General features: G+C 49.0%; 1 protein-coding gene across 7 annotated transcripts in view; it reads right to left on the bottom strand.

Moving 5' to 3' along the window:
- ELFN2 (extracellular leucine rich repeat and fibronectin type III domain containing 2) overlaps window positions 1-27641 on the bottom strand; it is a 50433-nt gene that overhangs the window by 15899 nt on the left and 6893 nt on the right. For 5 of the 7 annotated variants that reach the window (XM_046908570.1, XM_004937747.5, XM_046908559.1 and 2 more), the window contains one exon: window positions 19151-19321. The gene's annotated coding sequence lies outside the window, so the exon portion shown is untranslated. Of the gene's footprint in view, window positions 1-19150; window positions 19322-19430; window positions 19487-20373; window positions 20454-27641 lie in introns of those variants that run through there. The other 2 variants (XM_046908588.1, XM_040656220.2) reach the window with 2 other exon arrangements.

The raw sequence follows: 27641 nt of genomic DNA, 5'->3' as shown, positions 1-27641 counted from the left end.
AAGGGGGTATGAGAGCCAGGGAAGAAGAAAGGAAGAGAAATGAGAGGGTATTGTATCCAGGCTAGATACTATGATGATGGGGACATTAAGAATATGATAGATAGGCAGGAAAGGAAGGCAAACAGACGGAGGCAGACACTGAGAGAGAGACAGAGATGAAGGAGGGAGGGAGGGAGAAGGAAGAGAGAGAGCCAGAATTAATTTAGGAGGAATATACTGAAAACATAATCTTCTCAACGGGGAAAAAAAAAAAAAAAGAATTAAACAAACAGCGACAGGAAACTGGGAAAGAATAACTTTTTTTTTTTTTTATGAGCTTGTTAACATTTGTGAAGTTAAGTAACCTTAAATTTATGCCATTAATTTGCATGTATTACATTTTTTTTCTCCGCTGCCAGTTTATAGTCTCTGTGAAACCTTTAAAAAGTGGCTTTTTTTCCTCCTTTTCCCTTTGCTTGTGTTAATTAAAGCTTGTGATATATGTATATTTTTACACTGCTGCTGCGCTCCGGCATTTAATCATCAAATGGCCCTTTTTGCTGACTCCAGGGCCACTCTTCTCCTCTCCTCCGCAGAAAAAGGAGGGGACCTCTGGTTCCATGGATCCACTCAGGGCTGTAAGCTCCCACCAGCCGCCTCCTTGTGCAAGACAGTGGTTATCACAACAGAGAGAGGTGGGGAGGCCCTTTAGATGCTGAAGGGTTAACAGCTCCAATCCACTCGGGCAATCACATCGCCATGCTGAAGCACACTGTATTTACACATTAGCAATCACTGGGGAGCCTTAAAATCGGATTCTCAGGGGAAATCCAGCCAAAGAACACACTGAGATTCCTAATGAAGCTGCTGGCGGCCAGAGCTGGGGGAGGCAGAAGTGATGGATCCAGCATAATCGCCTGCTGGCAGAAAAGGGGATGCAGGTCACCCTCTAGGGCTGTAATAGCATCCAGATCTAGGATGTCCATAAGCAAAGCTGCTGCAGTAAATGCACGTCTGGCTTCTCCCTGCTTCCAGGAGGCTGCCCCATGCCCATCCTGGGGGCAGCAGACCTTCCTCGCTTCCCAGAGACTCTTCTTTCCAGGCAGACAGATCTCTCTCCTAAGCACATCACCGACTTTGGAATTGCCCAAGGCCAACACAAAGCATAGCTGGTGGAGCCCTTTTGGCAGTTGTCCCAGCAAGCATATTTCTGAGCTCAGCTGGACAGGAGTCCTGGTCCTAAATGTGCTTTGATTGCTTTGCTCATCTCTAAAGGATCTGTCTCTCCCAGCTGTAAGCAGAGTTTGCTGAAGCAAGAAGAAGGTTGCTAAGCCCGGTTTGGATGCTGTTCTGTCTCCAGTGGAGCTGAGGGGACTCATCTTGTTAAAAGCCAGCTGAGCTGAGACCACAAACGCTGATTAGACCTAAACAACCCCTGTGAGAGACACTGCAACCAGAGTAGGGAGTAAGGGTGAATACTGGTCACAGCAAAGGTGGTATTCACTCACTCCCTATAGAGGAGGCTTATCATCTCCTTGGGGCTCTGCGACAGGTCTCTGGAGGGTCTTGGCTGAACTGAGGTTGGGGAGAAGAGGCAAGGGAGGCAGAACAGTTTTCCGCACTGTCACTATTATTTTGCCATATGGGGGTGTTGAGCACCAGAGAGGATATTTTGATTTACTCCCTGGCTTACCGTTGCTGTGGCAACAGGAGAAATACAGGCCAAACTAGGCTGCATCTGCAGTGTGGTGGTAATAGGGAGTTTGGGTTTCCATGTGTTTATTTGTTTGTTCGGCTGCTTTCAGGAGCCACATGGCAAAAAAGCACCGTCAAAATGGAAAGAGAATGGGGCCTGAATTGTACTCAGATGAAAACACCCTCCCTTTGTGTAGCACCAAAACAGTCGTGTGAGCACTCATACTCATGGCACACAGCCCAAGGAATGTGAGCACATACCCACGTGCTCTCCTTCCACCACACATACATGGGGGTCTCCTGGCTGCTCTCCCAAGAAGACAGATTTCTTGTTTTGTAGTTTCAAAGACCCTGTGTGTCACACAATTTCTAGTAGGTCTCTGAAGTACAACAAAGAATCTGGGGTCTACCAACTTGCCTCAATACGAGGCTTTCCTCTGCCTTTTGATCCACACACCTTAGTTAGCCGTGATGTTAAGGGGTCACAAGCAGCATTGCTGAACAAATATTCCTCACTGCAAAAGCAAACTCAGCCTTGTCTTTTCAGTGATGTCTCTATCTAGGAGAGATGAACTCCACTCCCAGCATTGGAGCAAGGCTTTGGGTCACATACATGGGCCTACTGCAGATAGCACCAACCAGCTGTGATGACACCATCTTGTGGGTTTGACAGCACATTTACCACCCCAGAAAGGAAGCTGTGGAGCAGTATCAAGTATTGCTTCCTTCCTTCTCTTCCCTCCAGCCTGCTGGAACCTGAGTGTTCCCAACCTAAACCCATGGCCTCTGGAGAAAGGCTCAGTGTCCAGTGCATCCAACACACTGGCCCTAGAGACCTCCTTCTGATCATGTGGAAGAAGATTGTTTATCTGTTGCCCCTTACCACCTCTGCACTGATCGTTGGAGAGCTGCAGGCACAGAAGACCTTTATATGAGATCCTCTGAGGTAGAGAGCCTCACTGAGGTGAAAACAAAACAAAACAAAACAAAACAAACAAATAAAAAATTAAAAAAAAAAAAAAACAGAAGGAAACAAAGGGGTTAGGGGTAAGCTTGAAGAGCAAGGAGGATCTCCTCAGTCCCAAAGAGGATCAGACAGCCACAGGGCATGTATAGTGTTGGTATATGTGCTACAGGAGGGCTGTGAGCTTGCAGAACAACCCAGAGCCCATGTGTGGAGGGGTGAAGTGGGCATCAGTTGCCCTTCGCTGACTCCTGGTTGCCTTTTCCCCCATCATTCCTGAGGCTCCATCTGGCTCCATTATTTTTTACAAGCATACACACACACACAGACACACACACACACACAAAAAAAAAAAAAAGGAAAGAGAGAGAGAGAAAATAAGCACTTAATTTCTAACCTAATCAGCCCTTCTCTCACTAATTAGCACCCTTGGAGCACATCCACAGGCTGTGAGAGATACTCTGGGACTGATAATGACCCCCAACCTGCAGTTGCATATGCTGGAGGGTCAGGAGAGCCAAGAGCAAGCCAAGAAGAAGCAGGAGAGTGGTGACCTTTTCCATTTGTTTTTGTTCTTTTTTCCCGACAAATCTGGGATGCTGGAAAGGGGGGGTGTCTCTCTTTGGCATATTTGGCATGTATATGTGCTTTTTTCTGCGAGAGTGTGTGTATGTGCATGCATGTGTCGAAGAAGGGGGGAGCTGGAGAGGTTTTGAGGGAGGGGAGTGGAACAAACTACTGGCGCTGAGCCCAAACCTGAAACACATGCCAATTTGTGCCTCGTGCTGGTGGTAATGAAGGGCTCCGTTCAGGACACGCGGGACACTAATTAAGGGGCTTCAAAGGCAGCTTTCTGCAGAGCGCTCTCTGAAGGGGGGCTGGGGGAGGAAGGAACACAAGAAGGGGGTGTTCTCCACTCAATGGAAGGCTTCTAGCTGGGGAAGGCACTTTTCTTTTCTCCCTGTCTCCCATGGCAACTTCTGCCCAGGAGAGCCGAGGAGGTGCAAGCATCTGGCACCTCCAGGCCAGCCCTCCACAGCCAGCAAGCAAGGCAGGCCCTGGTGTTGTGTTCCCAGAGGGAATGGGGCACAGTATGCTGAAAAAAAACAACAACAACAACAACAAAAACACTAAGAAAGCCATAGGCAGAACAAGAAAAGGAGAAAAAAGGAGCTGAAAGGGAATAGAGTTGGTGTCATTGGTTGGCAATGGTAATATCCATAGGAACAAGAGTTGTCTTTATTCTCCAGGGAGGATGCTCAGGGAATAAAGACCTGGATCACCACAGAACACACCATGGCTGAGTTGTGTCAGCCATATCTTTTGGGGTTATTTCTCGTCACAAGCAGGATGGTGCAAAATTTTTAAATAGGACAATGGGAAGGGCAGAAAATGGGCCTTCAGTGTGCCAGTCTGGGCACAAGTCTCTGGGCTTAGTTGGACACCGAAGACAAACCAGCTTTATACCCAGAGAACTCTAGCTCACTTTCAGAAGCTTCACAAACCTCTGTCGTACAACCTCTAGGTGCTGTAGACTCACTTACAGCTTCTATGTTGCCATGTTGGAAGGAGGGAGACAAACCATGGACTGAGCAACATGGCTCAGCCATGCCCATCACCTAGAAGTCTTGGCCTAGCTCTCCGCTCCCTACCTGGAACCTTAACCACATGCCTGCCCACCCTCCCTCCATGAGAATATGCATGAAACAGCAGCTCTGATGGAAAACAGGCCTGGGCTAAGATTGATTAAACGGGGACAGAGTGTGGGAGGAAAGAGAAGAATAAATTGGCAGAGAGAGCAACAGAGAGCTGGTGAGAGACGGGAAGAAAGAATGAGTGAGAAAGAGAAAAGAGAATGGAGGGTTATGTATGGATTATATTCACTGAGCTGTGCATCAAATACAGAATGTGAGGGAAAGAAAAGAGAGGTGATATGAGCACATGAGAAAGAGTAAGAACAGAGAAGACGCACACAGAGAACAGCAGAGGAACACAGCTTGAGAGATGAGTAGCATTTCATTGGTCTTGCACAGCACCATGATTTGACCATCACTCATCCCCTTAGAGAGTAGCACATGTACTGCCTTGACCCGTAGCTCCACTGGGAGCTCCTTCCTCCATGCTGAACACATAAGGGGCTCACCTGGACACAGCTGTTTGGGACTCAGGACCAGTCTTGCCCCAGTGATCCATGGGTACATGATATTTAGCTGAGATGAAGCAAAAGGCTAGTCCTTCAGTGCTCCTCCACAATTGTCCAGACCTGTAGTTTATCTGACCTTTCTGCCTTCTGTTCACTATCCTCCCATGCACCAACCAACACTTAAGTGCTTATTCCAAATGACCTGCTCCATGTCTACAGTGTTCAGTGTCACCCAGCCAAAAGCACAGCTGTCAGCAGCCCAGAGCAGAAGAGCTGAGTTGTGCCAACCCCCAGAGACAAGAAGGGAGGAGGTTCCAGAGAAGCACCTGTATTGTGGCTGGCAGAGATGTGACCCTGGCCAGCGAATGCCCATGGCAAAGATAGCAGTGTGGAATAGTTCTGAATATCAGCTCTTGGGCAGAAGACTTCATGTGAATATCCACCGATTCCATCTACTTGCCTTGTGTGGCCCAGCTATGAGTCTTACTGCCCTGCCCAAGAGACTTCTGAGACTCTCGGATTTCTAAACATACAAAGTCCAAAGGGTTTGGATGCAGAAAATGATGTGGTGCTGGAATTGGCCCAAGAACAGGTCTTTGCAGCTGCCTGGGTTGGAGAACATCCTGGGGTCTGCTGGGATCTGCTATAGGATCAGCCTTCTGGAGGTACAGACATAGTCTTAGGTGAAATTGCCAGATACAGCTTTAAAGGGGCTTAGCCCCATCACTGGCTCGTCTCATGTGAATGCAGCAGTCACGGCATAGTCCAGAAAGGTTCTGGGAACTCATGTGCCTGGCCTCCTTCCATCCTGCAGACCACCGAATGCTTCCTATCAGATGCCAACAGCTGCTGAACCTTTAGTAAAAAAAAGCCACAGAAAGTCTAAATCAAACAGGTGGACGGGGCTGATCACCAACCTCTTCTGACCATGGGTTGAAGTAACAGCAAGAATTCTCAGGTTCACAGGAAGATAGCAGCCTTAGTTTCCATGGAGAGTGGAAACAAGGACACCCTCCAGGCTCCCCTTTCCTCTCCCATTTTTTCCTTCTCCCCCAGCCTTCCTCCCCTGTACAATCCAAATTGGATGCCACACTGAGGAAAGATAAACAGGCAACTAGTGAATCACTCTTATTAAGTTTGAACTGATTATTATTAAAAAAAGAAAAGAAAAGAAAAGAAAAAAAATCGAAAGGGAGGGAGAGAGAATCAAAGCTGGGATTACAGGCTTAGCAAGCATGAGTGCATATTCAGCCTACACTGTTCTCTTTGTGGCTCTGTCACACCGGTAGACTGCTAAGAGAGTTATACCATTACTAACATGACAGCATTGTCCTACCCAGCCTGGATTAGAAATCCCAGTGGCTGCATGGAGGGAAAAAGTCCCTTGGCAGTGGCAGGCACTTGGCCTCACAATGCCTTCCACTCGCAGCGCGCTGGCCAGGCAGGAGAGAGATTCAATTATCAGCTACGCTCTACCTTTTCCTAGGCCAGATTTCTCCTTTTGTCTGATGGCTTTCTTCCTGGCCAGTGATGCTTGATAAGTCTGTCACGCAAGAGGAACTCAAGATGGTCCAGGCAATTCCTGAATCAGGCAGGCTTCTCGTGGCTGCCCCCCTCCTCCTTCTCCTCAGCAGTACACGATCTTCTCCAAGTGCCGACAGGATGCTCAGTCAGCAGGCGGTGAATATCCCCTACACGAACACAGGATCTCTAACAACTGCCTGGAAAACAGGATATCCTCCTTCCCTGCTGGGCTGGGAGCACTGGCCAGTTGTGATTCTTTCGTGCTTCTCTGGTCTAAAATCATCCTACAGCCACATAGAATCATAGAATCATTAAAGCTGGAAAAGACCACCAAGATCATCCAGTCTAACCGTTCACCCACCACCAATGCTGCCCACTAATCACAGCCCTCAGTGCCACATCTGTGCAGTTCTGAAACACCTCCAAGGGCAGTGACTCCACCACCTCTCTGGGCAGCCTGTGCCAATACCTCATGATCAAGACCGACTGCTTTCACTTCTTAAGCAGGACTTCACCAGTTTTTAAACACATTAAAGGTGTGTGTTACTCTAATGCAGTTCCCAAACATCTCCTCTGCTTCAGGTAGCCCCACTGTAAGCACCACCCAAACCATCAGATCACCAGCCACGCTCTCATCCACTGATCATACTCCACAAGATGTCTCTGTGACCTGTCGCTGGGACAGCGCCATTATGGTGTGTCTCTGAGGTGGCCCAGGCTGACAACAAAAGGCAGGTCACAGCAATAAAGGATGCAGAAAGAGGAAAGTTGACTGGGGAACGTGTTCTCCTATGGCCCTGGCAGCATCTTTGCTGATGTGGCCACTGAGCACTGGGGAGTCCAGCTTGGTAGCACTGAGAGAAAATGAAATGGATGCTGTGTAAATTGGCTGTGTCAGCCCCTGGATCTCCAGAGAGGGAGGGAGGAGCAGGACTTGGAGTGGGAAAAGCAGTGAGCTGAGAGGAGGAGAGAATTGGGTGTGCAGTGCCTGGAGGGTGAGGGTCAGGACCAAGAGTAGCAGAAGGATCTGCCTAGGACAGCTGCTCACCCAGATGGTCTCCAGTCTGCAGCCTTCAGATCTTGCCTCAGCTCCATCCCTGTGGCTGGTGCTCATGGTCTCATCTCCCCACAACCCTGTTCTGAAGCCAATAAAGGCACTGGTGGGGCTGGCTCTGAACCACTGTGAAGGCAGGGGCAGACACTGTTCCCCATTCACTGTACCCCCAGCGTTACTTCTGTCCCAACCCAGAGAGTCAAGGGAATAAGCACATTTTTCATTCCCAAAGCTGCCCCAGGGCTAGGCTACAACATTTTATGGCCCAATTCTTAGCCTATTTGCATTTTATATTTTTATTTCAACTGCTGTTTGTTTCCAGGCATTTGGGATGCCTAATGATTTTCAAAGCACTGTTTATTTTAATCCCTCTAATTTATTAATACATTGGTTGGCCTCGAAGTGCTTGGGAAAGAAGACTAAGGAAGTTGTACCCAGCGCTTTAAATAAAGCATCGAACTGTCATATGATCACTTCAAAGCAACAACAAGCAGCTCACTTTGTTGGCTACATCATGATACAGCCTCGTGGGTCCTCCAGCTCAGTGGTTGTTTTCCTCATGCATGTCACCCTGCAATACAACCAGGCTCACCAACTCCAAGGACGAAGCAAAAATAGTAGTGTCCAAAGGCAGCTCCCCATGAAAAATCTGCCCCTGCTCATCTTTTCACGTGCTCTTAGAATATAACATGCCACTGTGGTGCAGGTAATACAAATCATTCTGGCATCTACATGGATTTGCAGGCAACATCATAATCATAGAATCATAGAATCATTTGAGTTGGAAGGGACCCTAAAAGGTCTCCTAGTTCAACTCCTCTGCAATGAACAGGGACATGCACAGCTTGATCAGGGTGCTCAAAGCCCCTCCAGCCTGACCTTGGATGTCTCCAGGGATGGGGCAGCCATCACCTCTCTGGGTAACCTGTTCCAGTGCCTCACCATCCCTATGATAAAAAATTTCTTCCTTATAACCAATTTAAATCTTCCCTCTTATATTAAATGTGCACTTGGCCTCCACCCTCCACTCGGCTCTCTTCAACTGAAGATACAGTTCCATGCACGGGACAGACCCTGGAAGAATGGAGACTATGAACACTGCTAATCATGTGAGCGAGAGGACTTTGAATCTCTGCTAGTCAATCTCAATAGGAAGATGGGAGCCATAGGTGAAGTCTACTCAACTGAAAGCCCTGAGGTAACTTTTCCTGTGGTGGCAGGGCTTACTGCACTTGTACATCTTGTGCTGAAGGGCTGGGGTGATTCTACAAACAGCTCTGTGAATGCAGCCTGAAGTTGCTGCTGGTTGTCACGATGAGTTAGTTGTGCTAGATGTCCTCCAGAAGCAGTGTTCTGCCTGGGAATATACAGTGCCTGCTGTTTATGGGGCAGGGAGGGGGGAGGACGAAGCCTACCTTCCTGTTACAGCAGCCAGCAGTGAAGGCACCTGCACTCACATTCTCCTTGTGCTGGTGGAAGACAGACAGAAAGTGAGGTGCCTCAAGAAGGACAGTGATGGCATGAAAACTCTCTTACCCCGGGTGCAGGAAGGACAAAAATTGTTTTGTAGTGCTGGTTGCAGAGTCATTTCTGGAGCATCTCCCTTTACTGAGACACGCAGCTTCTGTCACTGCCAATGCATGCTGCACAGAAGTGTGCCCCAAGCTGGCTGTGTACCCATCCAAAGGCAGGAGCCTGTGAGCCCAGCAGTGCAGATGCGGTGTGTCTGCAGGACAAATGCACTCTTGGCAGGGCCAGGTCAGGTACTGTCCTGGGACTGGCAAACAGACTTACTTGCTTCCCCACTGAAGAAGAGGCAAGGAATTCCAGGGATAGCTCTAGTTCTTGCCCTGACATCACTGATGACCTATCACTGCTCATTGCTATGCCCCTGATCACCATGTTAACATTTTTCCTTCTAAATCATAGAATCATAGAATCAGTAAGTTTGGAAAAGGTCTCTGAGGTCATCTAGTACAATCATTCACCTACCACCAATATCGTCCACTAAACCATGTCCATAAGTACCACATCTACATGTTTCTTGGACACAAATCCTGAGCTATATTTCAAAGAATCCTTATTCTTTCCACGCTTCACCTCCCAGGTGACAAATTGGAGCTCCTGTGCCCAGCAAAAGGTCTGTCTGCCACAATGCCCACTCTCTCGCTGCTGCCTCGCAGAGTGCTAGCCTGTCAGCACAGCATCCCCCTCCCTGCCTTCCCCCTCTGACTCCTGTGCTCACATCACATGCTGCCAGAACAGCAGGGACCCCTGGGGAGGCACCAGGACTGCTCACCCTTCTTCTGCCCCTCCTTCCTTTCTCCCACCTCCTCCTCCTCTGAGGACTCCCTGAAAGCATCTACCCACACACTGAGAAGGACACCAAAGACATCCAGCCTGCCCTGTCACTGGCACACAATGCATGGCACCAGTGTTTTGAGGGCACTGTCAACCACTCCAGCAGTCCATCCTTCCCTCCCCAGAGCCCTGAAGCCATCCTGCAGCCCCCCGTGCTGCGTAAGAAGAGGAAGGATGGCATGAACCCTAGCCCTGTGCTGTGTGCTGTGGACAGTATGTCATCTTCACCTTGCTAAGCCAGGGTAACTTTGCCTTCGGCATGCTGGGAGAGGTGGTGCTTGCAAGCACTTAGGTGATGAAGTCCAACAGAGAGAGGACATCCTGCTGCCTGCAATGTCAAGGGACATCACACTGTCAGGTTCGTGTCCTTCCTTTCCATCTGTGCCTGTCCCTGCTCAGCTCCCTGCCCTGGTGAGGCACCTGCTCTTTCTCCTGCCTATCCCCAGAGGGGCAAAGAGCTCTCTGCTTTAGCAAATCCTCAACTCCCAGCTCTCCTGGGCTTGGAGGAGATAAAGATCTTTGAATCAGGATTTGAATTGACTCCTCAGCTTGAAGATGTCTCACTTAAGGAGAAAGTCAGTGTAAATTAACCCTGATCTCTGCTCTCAAGAAAATGCACCAAGTGATGAGGACTTTGGATAGAAATAACAAGAGGGGCAGCAGACAAATCAGCTCTCAGAGCTGCCCTGAGAAGAGCACAACAAGCTCATGTTCTTAAGGCCAAAACCCTTCTTGCTCTCCCTGTTGATCCCTTTGCATCTTTTCTTCTATTGCCTCTACAATCCCTCAGCAAAAAGCACAACCATGGCAAACTAGCCCCAGAAGGAAGTCCAAGAAAGGCCAGGCCCTTGAGGATCCCACCTTTCTTACCTAAAATCACAGACAAGAGCCATCTGGCCCCAGGAGTCTCTCTCCACCAATGACATACACTGAGGTCTTGGAAAAAAGAGCAGAACCTGAAAAACATATGGTGATGCCTTCCCATGTTACTCTCCCAGCCTGTGACAAGTTGAAGCCTGAGGATTTCCTGAGCTGGATGTGGTCTGAATTTACTAAGCCTCAAAACAATTTTTTTCTGCATTCTCGTCTAGCTTCTACTCTAACTGCACTGTAGTGTGCATCATAGCTTCATACTCAGGTGCATTTCTGATGGAAAGAAATGGGATAGAGAAAGACCCCGGTTCTTGCCATGTGGTGGGTCTGTGTATGCTGGGAACACACTGGGAAAGGCAGTAGCACTTGGGTTGGACATATGGATCCAATCAAAATGGGCAGTCCATCACTGCATTCACTTGCATTCAATGTGTCTGTACAAGACAGCCGGTGCAAACATCCCGCTGTGAGAGTTTATGTGAGAAGTGACTCATAGGACATGTTCCAGGCTGTGAGCACGTGAGCCGACCCCACAGGTTGTACGCCGTGTGCTGTATGATGGCCAGCGGGACTGTCCACTGGGGAACCTTCCATCCAAACCAGCTGACAGCTGCTCTCCTGAGCTTCCTGGACACCAATAATGTTTTCCCTTTCCTAATCTCCCTGATGTAAATCCATTCACAATGAGTGCCTAGAGACTTTTAATTCCATCGGCATTAAACTCACTAAAACCTCTATTACCAAAAGCTTTTAGGATTTTCCCCAGAATCTACAAGTCAGGTTTGTAACATGACAGAACTCCACCTCTCTAGGGCGTCTGAGAAATTAATTTGTTCTTTCTAAATGCCAGGATCACTGACCAGACATTCAGGGCTTTCCCATTCCCGTTGGTAAGCTCCAGTTGCTGATCTGACATGACCATTCCCAGGTGCTCAGCTGTCTTCTGAAGCATCAGTAACAGTGTGAGACGAGCTCCCGCCTTGTAAGAGTAAAGAGGAGATCATCTGCCATAGCAGAGCAGCACCAGAGTTTCACAGATGTTGTATTAAGTGCGGAGATGTCTCCTGCAGTGGTCCCTCGCTGCACTCGCAGAGCAAAAGGACAGCGAATGCGTCACGGCACTGATGTTCACCAGTGCTGTAACAAGTGAGGAGGTAATGGGGTTTCATCTCAGAGCTGCACGCAGCTCGCTACTGTAAAAGCACAAGGATTATCCGGCTACACCTCAGCAGAGAATGTGGCTGGGTGCCAGGACGAGTGGAAGGTGGTGGAGTGGGGCAGACAGCCGTGAGTCAGTGAGCGAGGTTTCTAAGTGCTATAATACTCCGGAGATGGCGCGTTTATCGCTTGGCCCTGGAGGTTCATCGGTTGAAGTAACGGAGCAGAGAGATGCAATCATCTCCCGATCCCAGAGGTCTTTTTAGGTGCTGTAATAGGGTCATGGTGATCAAGCAGTCTCTCAAGCCTAGGGGTTGCTGGCACGCAGCAGAGGTGACGTCAGTGTCTCTCAGCCCCCGCAGCCCTGAGCTCCTGGATTCCAGGAGAAGTGCCGGAGATGTCGCTTCAACCCCAGAGGTTTGCAGGGGCTGGGATGATGTCAGCATTTAAACGCTGCCAAAGTTCCCTCTGGCAGTGCAGAAGATTTTATCCCCGTGGAAAGGTGTGACAGTGACCCCAGATTTCTCAGCACTGGGATGTGTGCCTGGCTGCCCTCACTCTATCCGCATCAGCTGCAGTGGGTGTAGCTCTAAGCTATCCACCAAGAAAAAATTCACAGCTCTAAGAATACAAGAGAGCTCAGGGATCCAGCCAAGAGCGGCACGCAAAGATGATCCTCAGTGTTTGTTTTACTGGCTTAAAAAACATTTCCCTGTGCAAGGAGTCACTCCACTCACACCTCGTGGGCTGCCCAGGAAGGAAACATACTAATGAGGAGCCTGCTACACACATAGAGCTAGAAATCAAACTCTGAATAGACTCAAGCTAGCCAAGCAGCGAGTGGCTTCAGCATCCTTTATCATGTGCTCATTAAAAAAAAAAAAAAATCATCAAGAAATGAGACCATATTCCTGGCTAGGGAACTCTATAGAACAGGGAAGAGGAAATTTCTCAGCTCTTTGCACCGAAGAGGAGAGCAGATAATCAGGTAAATTTCAAAGTTTCCATAGGCTCAGGGATTTCTCTCCTCCTTCTCCCTTCACCCCCAACAGAATCTGGCTGCCAGGCTCCATCTTGGCCTAGTTCATGGAAAGGCTGCAATGCCTGGTTATCCTGGCACTGCACTTAGAATCACAGAATCATTAAGGTTGGAAAAAATCTCTACGATAACCTGGTTCAACCATCAGCCCATCCCCACCATGCCCACTGGCCATGTCCCTCAGTGCCACATCCACACGGCTCTGGAACACCTCCAGGGACGGTGACTCCACCACCTCCCTGGGCAGCCTGTTCTCTTTTGGAGAATAAATTTTCCTTAATATCTAACCTGAACCTCCCCTGGTGCTTGGCACAGGTGGGATGTGAAAGCACGGGCAGTGTCCCAGTAATGTCTGGGAACTTTCCAGCTGAGGTCTGTGACCTCAGGCAATTTCAAGGATTGATGCAGTTGCTGAATTTTGCGTGTGCATGTTGTTTGGTTTTCAACTGAGTTTAAGTTCACAGGATGAAAACTCTGGTTTACTATTGACTTTGACTGGATTATACCAGTTTAGGTGAGGAAATAATGTGACTCCATTCTTCCCTGACCCTGTGGATGCTCCCAAACACGAGTGATGCTTGGAAGAGTCAGGACATGAGAAGAAGGCCTCTCCTCTCATTCTGAGGACATTATTAAGGTGAAGTGTACACTGGAAAGCAACTATACCAGAACAGAGATATCTATACTGAGTCTCATGGATGTCATCACTAGATTTTTTGGTGGAAAAGGTAGAAAAACTCAAAGCAGACAAGTGAAAGACAGTGTGCTCCTATCTTCATTTTCCTGCTGGCTGCTAGGAATTACAGGATAATACAGGCTCTGAAGACTAAACCTGAATGTTCAGGCTGCAAAATTGGGCTTGTCGTTTATTAAAGCCCATTCGTGTATTCTTGCTCTCTTCAAAAATATACAAAAAAGAACTCTACGAACCTTGTTAAATTCCTGTTTCTGACGTTATCTCATGACATACATAGTGCTCCAAAGACCAACTCTATGAACCCCATGCATTTTGATTTCACTGTGCGTTCCCTCACTCCCGTGTGATCAGGGTACTCACAGTTCTCAGTTTTATTTTGCCAGCAAAATGATTTGCTGCCTAAATCTTTGCCTTCTCCATCTCTGCACTTGGGGAGGTCCATAGGCATTTCCATGAGAAATCCTGAACTATTTGAACTCTTCAGCATCTCCTTGGAAGCAGGCTGAATGCACCAGTCCCCAGCTCAGTGCACCACAGATGTACCGAGAGTCTCATAGCTCTTCCAGAGCACTTTCTACCCACCACCTCCATAGCCAACAGCTACCTTGCCTGCTCAAGGATAAGAAAACACGGAGCAGAGCTCTGCAGTGAGCTCCTTGACATCTACCCATACTGGTACACTTCATTCAGGACCTTTCAGCATGTCTAAAGGACTGCAAGGCTGCCCTGCAATGCCCATTGCTTTGAATTTATCAACACTGTGTTTTGATCGCCAGAGAGCAGCACATTTGGTTTAACAGAGTTCTCTTCCCTCAGTGTTACCCACAACCCTTTCTGCCCTCATCTAGCTTAATGATTTTGTCTTGTGTGCAAATTTTCGTACAGCATCTCTCTCCTCCCACCTTTCCACATCATTAAGCGATACATTAAATCACCTGGGATTTGGAAGAGAACCTGGAGGCCACATTAACCTCTTGCCATGGTGAAACTTGGCTGTTTAATCCCCTCATTCTTCCAGTCTCTTACTCACTTTTTTTGATCTATGTCAATATTTTGTCTCTCGCTGACTACTTAGCTTCTTTAGTAGCTCTTGTGTAGGATCTTTCAAAAGCCTTTTGGAAGTCTAAATACATTATATCAATTGGTTCTCCTTTATCCACTGCTTTATTGACACATTCAAAGAGTTGTAGGAGATTAGCAGGATGTGGTTTTCCTCTGCTAAACCCGCGCTGGTTAGGCCCTATCAGACCGCAATCTTCCAGATGTCTTCAGTGTTGCTTTTTAATTATAATTCCCACCAGTTTCCCAGATACAGATGCAAAGCTTACTGATCTTTAATTCCCCAGATCATCGCTGGAGCCTTTTTTTAAATATAGGTACAACATTTGGTCTTCTGCAATTCCCCGAATCAGTAGCTTTTTTTTTTTTTTTCCTTTTCCACAAGAGATTGCATATTTTTGTTAGCAGCTCAATCACTTAAGCTCCTTCCAAACTCTCAGATTTAACCATCTGGACTTGATAACTTATTGTTCGGGGAAGGGGGGGGGAGGTTTTGTGGGAGGTTTTTTTTTGTTGTTATTTTTTTTAGGATTGGCTTTGTCCCAGCACCCATTATTCTGCCAGCATAGTTTCCAACAGTTCCTTATCTAAGCAGATACGGAAGAATCTCACAAACACTGCTGGTAGGGACGACTGATATAAGAGAAATCATAAGAGAATTCAGCTACCCAGCAACATCCTAAAAATGGAGATACTGAATCACTTTAAGCACAGGAGGTGACTGGAATTGATCAGTGTGAGTTTTCTTGGATAACTTCCACCCTGTTCTGACCGACCAGGCTAGTTTTGCTCATTTGTTTGGGTCTCTCGCTAAACAGTGATTTCCACCTTGACCCCAGAAGATTCAGGGCAGAAGCAGAGCTAGCTTTATTATATACAGCCCATGGTGCAACAAAAAGAAAGCGACCTCAGTGCTGGGGGATGCATGGACCTGGGAGGAGATGAAACCCAGCGAGGATGAAAAGAAGTAAATCAGAAGGTGAGCAGAACAATGCAGGGCTGTTAGCTCCATTGATTGCCTTTCAACTGTGATTCAGCCCCAAGACATGAAATGCAATGGGAAATGCTGGGGAACTCAAATAAGTAGCTCCATTATATGTGTGTTTCTCCCTTTGTGCCAGGCTGGTTCTCAATAACTGTCTCCATGCTAGCTGGCTTTAGAACAAGAGAGTTCAGCTCAGGGCACAGCTTGATGGCCCTGATGCACCACTGACTTCAAGCCATGTGACCCAATGGTCCCACAACACACAAACAGGGAGGAAGCTCATAATAAGCAAAAAGCAGCTACATGGTTGTGTCCCAGATACATCACAATGAGCATGTGCCCAGCTGCAGACACATGTTCACACCTTCACCTGCAGCACCACCTGCAAACCAGCACCAGCAGCGAAGCTTCTGAAAGCCTTCTGCAAACTGCCACACTCTCATCACAAATCACTGCGATAGCAGTAGGAAATCAGTCTACACCCTCTGTCAAGCCTGGCATACCCACCTTAACTGATGGACACATAGAATCATAGAATGGGTTGAGCTGAAAAGGACCTTAGATCACTGAGCCCCAACCTTCTGCCATGAGCAGGGCTGCCATCCACCAGGTCAGGCTGCCCAGGGCCCCATCCAACCCATCCTTGAACACCTCCAGGGATGGGGCATACTCAGATGTATTTTGCAAAAGAGGAAGAGAAGCTCCCATAAAACCTCCCTCATTTATTTGCTGCTGTTCAGTTCTCAAAAAAGATATTAATGGGGCAGTTGCAGAGCAAAGTCAGCCTCCTGCAGCTGGCTGAATTCACTCCTTGCAGCCACTGCCTATGTGAGGTAATGTGGCCATAAATACTTCTCAGAAGCAGCCCAAAGGCAAATTGCGTGCTCACATGTATCCTAGGGAGTCTGTGGACCCCCCTGAAGCTCCACTAACTCCAGTTCAGAGCAGAGTCGTTCCCATCCATGCCCTCAGGGACAAGGAAGGGGAGGAAGAGGTCACACAAGGTCTGGGCCTGCAGCTTGCCCCACACACCAAGCCTTCCTGCAGGAGGAGGCACGGAGGCAGCGTGTATCCCACCTGGCTGCTCCACCTCGCAAGACTTGGGTTCTTCTGTCACACACATGTCTCCATCCACTCAGCTGTGTCCGAGCAGCAGGGTGATGGAGCTGAGGGTGCCTGGTCTGTCCCCCTGCCTGTCATAGCCTGTACCAGGGTACCCTTGGCTCCTGTGACACCCAAGCCACGGCAGCTCGGGGAGGCCCAGCCAAGAGGCCCACCCTCTGCTGATGAATCCCTACTCTGTTTCCACAGTGACGAGCCACAAGCTCCCTTTCTCCTTCCAAACAAACGGAGGCTTGAGTGCATCACCACCTCGGCCCTGGCACACGGCACCCAGTCATTATAGATTCTCCTCCAGCTTCCATCCCCACACGATGGTCAGCAGACAGCCAGGCCTGCAGGGAGCCCACAGGCGGCACATCTCTGTCCCCACAGCACCCCTCTCTGCAGCCCAAAGCAGCCCACTCCACTTAATGGTAGAGGAAACCGATACGTAGCACAGTGACCTCACTGGGCAGCAAGGCACCATTCAACAGCCCTTCAGAAGGGCCAGGACACCAAGCAGAGGACATGCTTGTCTCTCTAGGGTCTCCCTGAACCCAATCTGGGGCTAGGAGAGGTGGAATTAGAGTGCTAGTCTTCTTCTCCGCTGCTTAGAACTCCTCAAGGCACCAGGGAGACAAGGGATGTTGACACTCCTGAAAGGAGAGTAGAGGTTCCTGGGGTGAGACGAAGATTGCTCCCTGCTTAAACTGCAGTTCAACTCCCTTTCAAATCAGCTTGCCGGACAGGAGGGACTGAACCAGGCTGGCTGCAGCATGCAATTGCATCTGTCAAATTTGTCAGCGCACACACGGTCCTGAACATGTGCAAGATGTGGAAGGACAAACAACACTGGAGCCAGCATCAAACTAAAGCGGTGCAGACAGATTACACCCACTGCAACATAAACCTTGCCAGCAGAGAGTTAAGCCAACGTTGTTTTCTAAACAAATCTGAACCGGTGGAGTGAGTTCATACTGGATCAGCATTTTCCACCATGTAGCCGCAGCAGTTTTGACCCGACACCAAGCTCCCTAGAGCTGGATTTATTGTCTTGTCCACCCCGAGTCCGTGCCAAAGTCATGCCCTGAGAGGGCTGAGGAATTTAACCAATGCCAGAAAGGCTCCATCCGGGAGGAGCTTGCTTTCTGTAAACTCCTCAATAACAACACCAAACGTGACCGTGCGGTCACACTCCCTGCCAGTCCCCAGCCATGAGTGACACATCAGTAGCACCATGGTCCCTCCGTCACCTGCAACACATGGGCACTCATGCACGCTCAGGCTGGCGGGCGTGAATCACAAGGGAAAAGATCGCTTGGCGGTGTTGTCAGCTGGCAGCAACATCCAGGAGCATCAGCCCAGCAGAGCTCCTGTATGGTGTGCTCCAAGGGAGGGAAGGATGCTGCTGAAGAAGGGATGGGCAGCACAGACGTACCCCGAAAGAGGAACAGTCAGAGGGGAGTGGTTGTGGAGGGGATGGGATGGCCATAAAGGGGATGCTGGCAAAGGGAATCGGGGAGAAACGGTGCAGCCACAAATATCTGACTCGAAAAAAATGAGGAGCATCTGTGCAGAACCTGAAATCGCAGACGGCCAGGTATGAACCCCCAAACCTCCCCTCCCAAAACCGCTCACAGGGCCTGCCCAGGCACAGGGAGAAACAGCTGCTCCTTACTCCATTCCCTTCCTCACGCTACAGCACAAAAATAGAGCATGGAAGTAGCACAGCTGATCGTCCTGTCTTCCCCAGTGGGAAAGGGCACTGAAGGCACCGCAGGCAGTGGGGGCCTGGGCTTTGCACCCCAAATTGGGTCAGGTTGTGCACAGGGCCCCTCTGCTGCCCGTGCATGGCAAGTAGCATTCCTGGCTTATGAAACACATGGGCTCCAGCAAGAAAACCTCCTGTGCTGCTGGACAGAAGCACCAGGGGATAGCAGATAAGCAGGGCCAACAAGCATCCAAAAACAACACCAAGCTGGGCCAGGTACCAGAGACAGACTGAGCTGGAAATTGGAGGCCAGCACTTTCCTCAGTTAATGGGAATGCCCAAAATATCAGTGAGGTGAAGCAGGAGAGGTAAACCTTGCCTGCCCCACAGCCGGCGGTGCGATGCCCACTCCTGCTCTGCTGCAGGATGCAGCCCTGAGGGGACCCAGGCTCTGCTGGGTTGGAGCAGCCGCCTCCTCCTCCATCTCTCTGCAGCATCATCCTGGCTGCCCCTTCTCCCCAGAAAACAGGAATTTGGAGGAAAAATGCCACAGGGAGAGGAGCAGGTAGGTGTGTGCATAGGCAGAATGGCAAGGGAGGGGACTGTGCAGAATGACCCCGCTGCATTTCCACCTACCACGCCGCAAGCCTGCAAGCCTGACCACCTCACGGAGAGAGGCTGGAAGGGAGAAGCCCTGCGCTGCTGAGGTTTCAGGATGGATGGAGAAGCCCCCGCCTCTCCCCTCCCTTGCACCTCTGGGGAAGAAGCAGGAGGAAGATGTGGGCGGCCGTGCCAGGGCTCGCTTACCTCGTGGTGCCGGGGGGTATGCGGTTGCATGGGGGGTAAATCCACAGATCTGCTCTCCCAGTGCTGGCAAGGGCCTCTTTGCAGTCACATCGAGGAGTGGCCTGTGGGTAGGTGCTCCAGCTCACTGCTCAATCGAAGCTGCCGTGGATTCATTGCGAGAGACTTTGCTTTCTGCGAGGAGAGGAGAAAAGGGAGGAAAAAAAAAAAAAAAAAACACCAGCTTAAGACTTGGAGGCTAGATTCACTTCTTTCTTAGGTTTCCAATGGCAACTGAATATACCACAGATGAAGATCCAGTGTGTGTGTGTGTGTGTGTGCGCGCGAATGTGCGTGTGTGGGAGGGACGGAGTGATGCACAGCTGCTGAGTCCACAGGCAGCGTGGGGTGCGAGCGAGCCGGGGCGGATCAGCATCGCTGGAGCAGGCAGCTGGACATGGGCAGCCGAGCAGACAGACAGACAGATGGAAAGGGATTTGAAGGATGGAGAGAGGGCAGCCTGCATACTCAAGGGCCGAGCGGTCCCACGGGGTACAAAAAGGAGACAGCATCTGGGTGCAGGGCAAAGCGCCTGGATGATGATCAGACAGGCACACAGCCTCTCACCCCGTGTGCCCCCACCACACTTAGTTTGCTGCACACACACTCGTGTCACACTTCTCACACCTCGCTGCGTCAGCTTGCACAGACCTCCAACAACTCAGCCCCTCTGAAGGGAAAGGTGCTGGCTTCCCCTCCTGTGCTGATGTTGCACAGCTACGTTGCACGCCTATGTGATATTTCAGACAACCATCACTCAGCCACATCAGCTACACCCAGCTGTACCACTGCTCATGAGCAAAGGCGTTTCTGTACAGCCCAGTGAACACTGACCCTCACACAAATGCATGCTGAATACCTGCACATATCTACCCTACACAGACACCTGACTGCTTACTCATGATTTTCAGCGCACATGAACACATCACTTGATAGACCCACCTCTGTATCTACCAGCAGGAATGGTGCCAAATACACACACACACACATATTTATATCAGCGCAAGCAGTACACCACTATATCACCATGCATACATCAATAAGAAAACAAAAGCCCATAAAACACCCCGACACATTTAGGAATATAAGTCAAGCAAGCACCGCTGGCTGCATCTCACACACAAATATACTATACTTACAAATTGCCTGCAGCACACAAACCGATAGCATCAGACACTGTTACCTACCTAACTCAGCCCACACAGTGGCATACCATCCTTCTGGATCCTAACCGCTAGCCCCAGCATCATCAAACACCAGCCATATTCTGTCACATGGAAAACACAAATACTCGTCAACATCCAGCACAGGCAGGCAAACACAAACTACACATGAAACACAGACAGCCAGCATTACTCACCCCAAAAACCAGATAAATACAACATCCTTAGGTTAAGTTAGGAAGCTAGAAACCACTCTGGCGACCACTTCAGTGTTCTGTGCACCTTCACACACGCACACCAACGGCACATCAACAGTCCTTATCTCCCAGCTCTTCATTTCTTTTGCACTTCCTCTAGTTCTACCCATGCATTCCCCATTCATTCCATCACCTCTCAGCAAAGCCCACGTAGCTGTCCACTGACACGGGCTGCAGCTCCTGGGGACAAAGTCACTGGAGCAGAAACCTTGTAACAGCATCCATGCTCATCTCTCCTCCCTTCCTCCTTGCTACTGATGTGCATAAATTGCGTGCAAAGAAGAGTCCCACCAGCCCTGAGTGCTCTGAAATTGGGTGATAGTGCCATTAGGGGACAGAAGTGCAAAACCTCAGTCTGGTGAAAGTGTACATGAATCCCTGTGGGATGGAGAGACATGGTCAGCTCCCTCAGGACCTCCTGCAACCAGAAGCAAGTCATTCCAGGGAGCTATCTACTCACACGCACTCTCTAGCTTCCACAGCCCTTCACAAAGTGTCCCCCAGCCTCCTTGCCATCACATACAAATGCACCTTCCCCACCATTACTCAGTGCTCTCCACTGCCCAAAGTCACCTACTTTACATCTCCTTCCAGAGCCTTCCCACCTTCCTGCGCACGCACCACACACACCATCATGCAGCAGCATTAAAAAACAACAGGGAAGTCCCCAGCACCACCTCAACCCATGCAACTGCTCCCTCTTGCTCTCTCAGTTTGGATGTTAGGAGGAAGAATTTCTTCTCTGAAAGAGCGGTGCTGCAGTGGCACAGGCTGCACAGGGAGGTGGTGGAGTCACCGTCCCTGGAGGTGTTCCAGAGCCGTGTGGATGTGGCACTGGGGAACATGGTCAGTGGGCATGGTGGGGATGGGCTGGTGGTTGGACTAGATGATCACAGAGGTCTTTTCCAACCTTAATGATTCTGTGATTCTACGATTCCATGATTCTACCACTGCCACCATTCTCTTTTCAGAAGTGCTTGCAAAGGAGCACAAATTTTCTCTCCGTCATCTCAACTTGGTCCATGCTCCTAGGCAATTTCAGCCTGCTAGCAACGATGTTTCCTCTCCGTTGTGCTCGACTATACCTGCACGCCTCTGCCCACAAACATCAATTGTGCATTACAGGAAATGAATAATGCAGGCTGAAAGGGGACAAGTGAGAGCCTGTTGGGCCTCAGCAAGGCACATGCACAGAGCGGAGCAGAGAGGAGGTTGCTTCATTTTATCAAAGCTAACAGACGCTGCTGAACCTGGAAAAGCCACAACAGCCTTAAGTGCTACTTGGGTTAAAGCACTGTCATGAGGGCAATTTAAAGAGGGCTCTGGACTCGGGCTTTCTAATACGAGCTGAAAGGTGACACAAAGGCATCATGTGTTGGTAGGGAAGGAGGATCTTCATTGCTGAGATACTTAGCACTGAGCTAAGCAGCCAAAGAGAGCTGTCAGTTGAAAGGGAAACCAGCATCCTAAACTGACCTCCAAACCATCTGCTCCTGTGCTTCAGGGGCATGGAAGAAGCACTGCAACTGGCTACACAAACAGCAGAGAGAGAGAGCAAGGTGAACAGGAGCAAGAGGTATGTGCATGTGCGTTTGCATGTGTATGCTTGCATGGCGTTCATCACACTCATCTCCGAGGATGTGTTTTGCTATGGTCTGATTTTGGGTGGTTCTGTGTGGAGCCAGGAGTTGGACTCAATGACCCTTATGGGTTCCTTCCAACTCAGGATGTTCCATGGTTCTGTGATCTTCACATGCCTGATTTGTGCTGGCAAGCAAGGAGACTGGGAAGATGCAAAAATGTGCATCTGTCATTGTGGCCATGAGTGACTCTATACACATAGGACAATGCTGAACGGGGACAAGGAGTACAACCTGCTGCCATGTGTGTCCATGGGTGTGCAGGAATCATGGGGAGCAATATGTCCTCTGGATGTTTGTGCCCATGTGTGTGTGGGACTATTTCCTTTGGGCAGCACCTACGTGCTCACCAATGTGTTTCTGTACATCCGCAGCCTGAACATCCCAGTGGATGCAATGCTATGAGTACATACAGAGCTATGCGAAGTGTGTATGCCACGTTCCCCCTGGGCATGTTCATGTTCCTGGAGAAGACATCCCTCTCTGGGTGGAAGAGCCCATCTGCCTCCTGCACTGTCTCTCCTCTGGGTCTCTGCTTCTCCTTTCTTGCCTTCCCTCAGTTTTCCCCCTTCACTGCAGCAGTCTGCCCTGGGAACTGACTCCCACGCAGCAACACACAGCAAGGGAACCCCCTTCCTTGTAGTTCCCCAGTATCTTCCCATATCAAGGGCCAGAAGGAAAAGAAAACCTTGCTCAGCAATCTGAACTGTACCTGTACCCTTCAGTGTTCTTGTGACCCCTTGCTGTCCCTCAAGATGTGCATCACAAACCTCCACCCAAACTCTGAACTTCCACTGCAAGCCAGACTTGAGGTTCACATCCAGTCCCTGGGCCATGCGGAGCTGATATAGCCCAAGTAGGACAGCTCAAGGTAACAGAGTTAGTAAAGCAGACATTGTATCCAAGAGTATAAAACAGAATCCTGACTGGCTTCCAATACCCCAGCCAACATCACCCACAAGTGGGTTTGATGGGTACCAAGTAAGCTCCTGGCTGGGATCCAAAGCATGGAAACTGCTCACTGAAGGGTCTCTTGGGTCACTGGCCCTTTAATATGAAGCCCCAAAGCCATTTCTTTGTTCCCTTAACCAGTTCTTCAGATCACTGCCTTCCTCCCAAGTACCTTACCCTGAGCTCTGTATATTTCTCCCAGAGCTGATCTAAATTACTCCCCAAATTGAACTGCAAGCAGTCAGCCTCCATTTCTGGCTTTGACTTTGCCTTGTGTCCCAGTCTGCTCCTGTTCCCTCTGGAGAAATAAACTAGCACACAGGAACCAGACGTGAAAAACTAACTACCTTCCCTGGCAGCTTCATGGGCTCCCAGCAAGCCGCCATTACATCCAGGCCCAGGATCTCATGTTAGCCCTAAAAATGGAATCCAACACTTAAGCTCCATCTCTTCACTGAAATCCACAATCTGTGATAATCCCAAAATTTACCACACCCTATATGCTGAAAGCCTCTAAACTCAGTATCGTCTCCTTTAATCTGTTCCCAGCGTTTTCTGAACAGGGACCCAGCCATCCACCAGCAAGACAACAAACTTCTCCATGGCAAATCCCTTTGCCAACGTTTACCCCACGCCATACAGGCTGGGAAAGTCCATCTCTCTGATCCTTCAGACTTATAGTGCAGTCCTCTGGGAGTCAGGCCAGGATCTTCTAATTATTTGGGGTTTTGATTTTTTTTTTTCCCAAGAGAGGATCCCTACATGCAGCAAAAGCAGTCTGGGCGACCTTTTCACTGCTGGAAATCACTACCAGAAGAAAAAAAAAAAAAAAAAAAAAAGAACACTTTGTCTTAATATTCAAGTGCCCATCAAACCCAGTCCCAGCAGCCAGCCAGGGCTCCCCATGAGCAGCAACATCAGCACATTTGCTCCTGTCTCAGCCTGAAGCTCCTCCATCACCCCAAGGTCGCTATCCCCAGCTCTGCCCCTTCCTCTTTCCTCCTCATCTTCTCTCCTTTTCCCCATGAGCAGCTCCTGCCCTGCAGCATCCCTGCCTGAAGGTCCCTGCTGAGCATGCAGAGCAAGCCCCTGATTACCATTCAAGCTGGATACTCATTAGGCAGAAATGCCCCTCCAGGAGATCCATTAACAGTCCATAAGGTTAACTTAATCCAGCCAGTCTTGTGTGGTCTCTGCCCAAATTCCCGATTGCATTAACAATCCTGAGTCTTAATTAGCATGTGAGGCAGAGGTGGCATTATTAATGGAGATAATACTGAGCGTTAAGAATAAACAGGCCAGGCTGGCTCTCCCCCACCATGCATGCAAATCCTCTTCTGTGCAGGAACTGCATGAGTATCCCCCACGGGCAGTGCACATGGGCTGGAGTGTTCTCAACCAACAAAGAGCCCAAGGACATACAGCCAGGATGGCAGAGGACAGTGGAGAGGAAATGGGGTCTTCTGTCCCAGAGGGACCCATCAGCTGCTGGAGAGCAGAATGGCAAGGGGAATGCTTGATTCACATTGTTGTATGTGTGCACATAGGATAATGTGGGGGACATTGCCCTTGAATGGAACGTGCAAGGAGAGTGACTGCCTAGTAGTGTAGGTACTAGAGCGTAGCTGATAGGACAGCAGTACCTGGCTGTAGACAGTGAAGTCCACACCCTCTATCACCCCACGCAGAGCTACCTGTTTCCCGAAGAGGAGATGCCCCACCTGACATGACAGCGTGGCAAGGGCCACAAGCATGTTGGGGCTGCATGGTGTAACAGGGAGCTGTGCAAGGAGAGGTTACACATAGTAAGTCTGCCCCTCCACAAACCCCCACTATGATGCTCTCTGCTAGAACTTGCACTCACAGGAACGTAAAACAAAAAGGGGAGAAGAAGCCAAGCCGAAGAATAACATTCCTTTTGGCCATGGCTTGCAGAAGTTGAACGCCCATAGGGCAGCCACCCATTGAGCATGATGCAGTGCCTGCATGCCATGACCCTACAGCACTCACCAAGCAGCAAAGAATGGTGCTGCAGTCTCCGGCTGCTCAGGTCCATGCTCAGCATCCATCTAGCTGCCTCCACCCACCCAGAGGCACAGTGGGCAGCAGGCAACAACAGAGGCCCTGAGCAGAGCCCAGCTCTCCAAGTTCTCAGCACAGCAAGCTCTGGCTCCCTCAGGCCCACCAGCCAGCCCCTGCCAAATCCATTTGTCCAATCTTGTGCTTTCTACTAATCCTGTTGAGCCATCCTTTAAGTTGCTCTCAGGCAGAGATAAAAAATGCAGTTGATGCCTTAAGATGCTTCCCCCGACCTTGCTCAATTCAAGATAAAGGGCTTTGATTTAAAAAATTACGGTGGGGGTCTGTCATTTATCCATCCCGTGGATTAAAGGAAGGCAAACAGAGGCACGAGGTGCAGCTGGTGTTAAGTGAGGAGACACAGAAGAAAAGAAAGGTTACCTCAGCATGGGGGAGCAGGCAGAAGAAAGGAAAGGATGGAAAATTAAGAGAGTAGACAGAAAAATACCTTCTCCCTCATCATCTCCACTACTGATTACTGACATAAGAGCCTTACATACGCCTGGTGTGTTGCAACATATCTCTCTACTTTCCTTCATCTACTCAGAATTGTAGTTTTCCTCTATAGAAGATGTCTAAATGGCTATAGAAAAGTACCTTCTTTCTCTGCACCCTGCAAGTTCATTAGGTTATTTCACTTTTCACCCTCTCACAGACCCTGTAGGGACTCTTTTTTTCCTATCATGAGCCCATTTCCTCCCTGTGAACTTATTTTACTTGAAGAATGCTCACAAAATGGCTGGTGTTTCATTTTCATTCATCTTCGCTGCATTAGCTGGCTGAGGGTCTTGGCTAACCAGTAAATACAAGAAAATCTTAATATCAGCAAGGGTTTTTCTCTATGTTTCTCAGTCTGCTTTAGAAAAATCTAGTCCTCATCTGGGAGTTCACCCTTCGGCATCTTTCAAATGGATCATCTTCTCCCTGTGCTATGCTTGGGTCTAATATCCTTCTCAAACATAGTCTCTGCCCTTTTATTCTCTCCTCCCACTCTGCTGCACTGCACATCACACCCGTATGTCCGAGCCATATTTTCCCAAGAAACTTGTATCTACAGACTAACCCACCATCAAACATCCCTTTCCTCTCTGCTGATCTGAACAGAGTCCCAACCAGATCTCCATCCCCTCTGTTCTCTCAGTTCCCTCACCTGCTACACTTTGACCAATCCCAACTCCTGCCTGTACTGAACACTACAGCCCATTCCCAGAGAAGCTATTCCTACATCCAAAGGTCCACTTTAACTTTCCCTTCCCTTTTTTTTTTTTTTCAAGCCTCCTTAGGGCCCTGCCCTGTCTTGTCTTAATGGTCTAGGGCACCTTCAGATGGTTCAAATTCCTTTTCCAGCTTCTCCTCTTCTCAAACTTTGTCTTTCAGCCAACACAAAAGCTTTCACTTGTGTGGGACCTGGGACTGCTTGTCCCTGTGACATCATATCAAAACTCTGCTAGCAATGCCCCATAACTTTCTACCACTACAAATTTGCTCTGCTGTGGCCAAGGGAGAAGCAGAAAGAAGAAAGATGAAGGAGTACTGGAAAAGAGGTGATAGAGCCTGTAATATGAGAGAAGTCTATAAACCCCACAAGGAAAGTGTGCAGGGAACATGTGTCAACTGTCTCTTCCCATATAAGGGAAATAAGGGTTGTGAAATTAAGCCAGAAATCAACAGAATCAAGACAAACAGAAGGAGTTGTTTCATAGCATGCTGCCCTTTTTAAACTTCCAAACTTCCTGCTGTGAGTTTTTGTGGATGCTAAAACTCTATTTCAAAAAGTAGTTGAACCAATCCATAGAGGAAAAGTATCCATACAGATCTCAGAGGTGTGCAGCCTTCTAAGACAAGATCCCTCAGCCACACATCACTGGAAGCTAAACGGGAGTTCAGAGAAAGTGTTCCTACACAGTTGTCCTGTCCTTACAGTCTTACTTCTGGGAATCCTCTCTTAGCCAGTCCAGTATCTCCAACAGAAATATTGGACTGGAATGATCTTTGACCTGGCTCACCAAGGTCCTTTCTTTATCCTTGTGGCTTTCAGATGTCTTGATCAAATAGGAGCTATGAGTATCATTTTGGGACATCAAGTCTTATTGGAAATGGATTCACAAGAGAGCAAACAACAGACCTCATTCCAATAAGACTATTTTCCCCTTTGCCCTAGAAGCTGGAAGCAGATCTGAGGTCTTAATTTCAACCAGTCATCCCAGTACAGATCCTTGCTGGGGATAACATTTGTTCTTGGATGCTAGTCCTCTCAATGAATTGTTTCAAACTTTGTAAGACCAAATTCCCTTTCCCTGTTGGTAAACACAGAGTCCTTTCAGCAGACCATCTGTAACAGGGCCAACCCCCCCTTGACTTCCCT

This window comes from Gallus gallus, chromosome 1 (genome assembly GCF_016699485.2).
Source record: "Gallus gallus isolate bGalGal1 chromosome 1, bGalGal1.mat.broiler.GRCg7b, whole genome shotgun sequence".
Taxonomy (NCBI): domain Eukaryota; kingdom Metazoa; phylum Chordata; class Aves; order Galliformes; family Phasianidae; genus Gallus; species Gallus gallus.
Note: the sequence above shows the minus strand (reverse complement) of the source record. Positions and strands in the feature narration are given on the sequence as shown.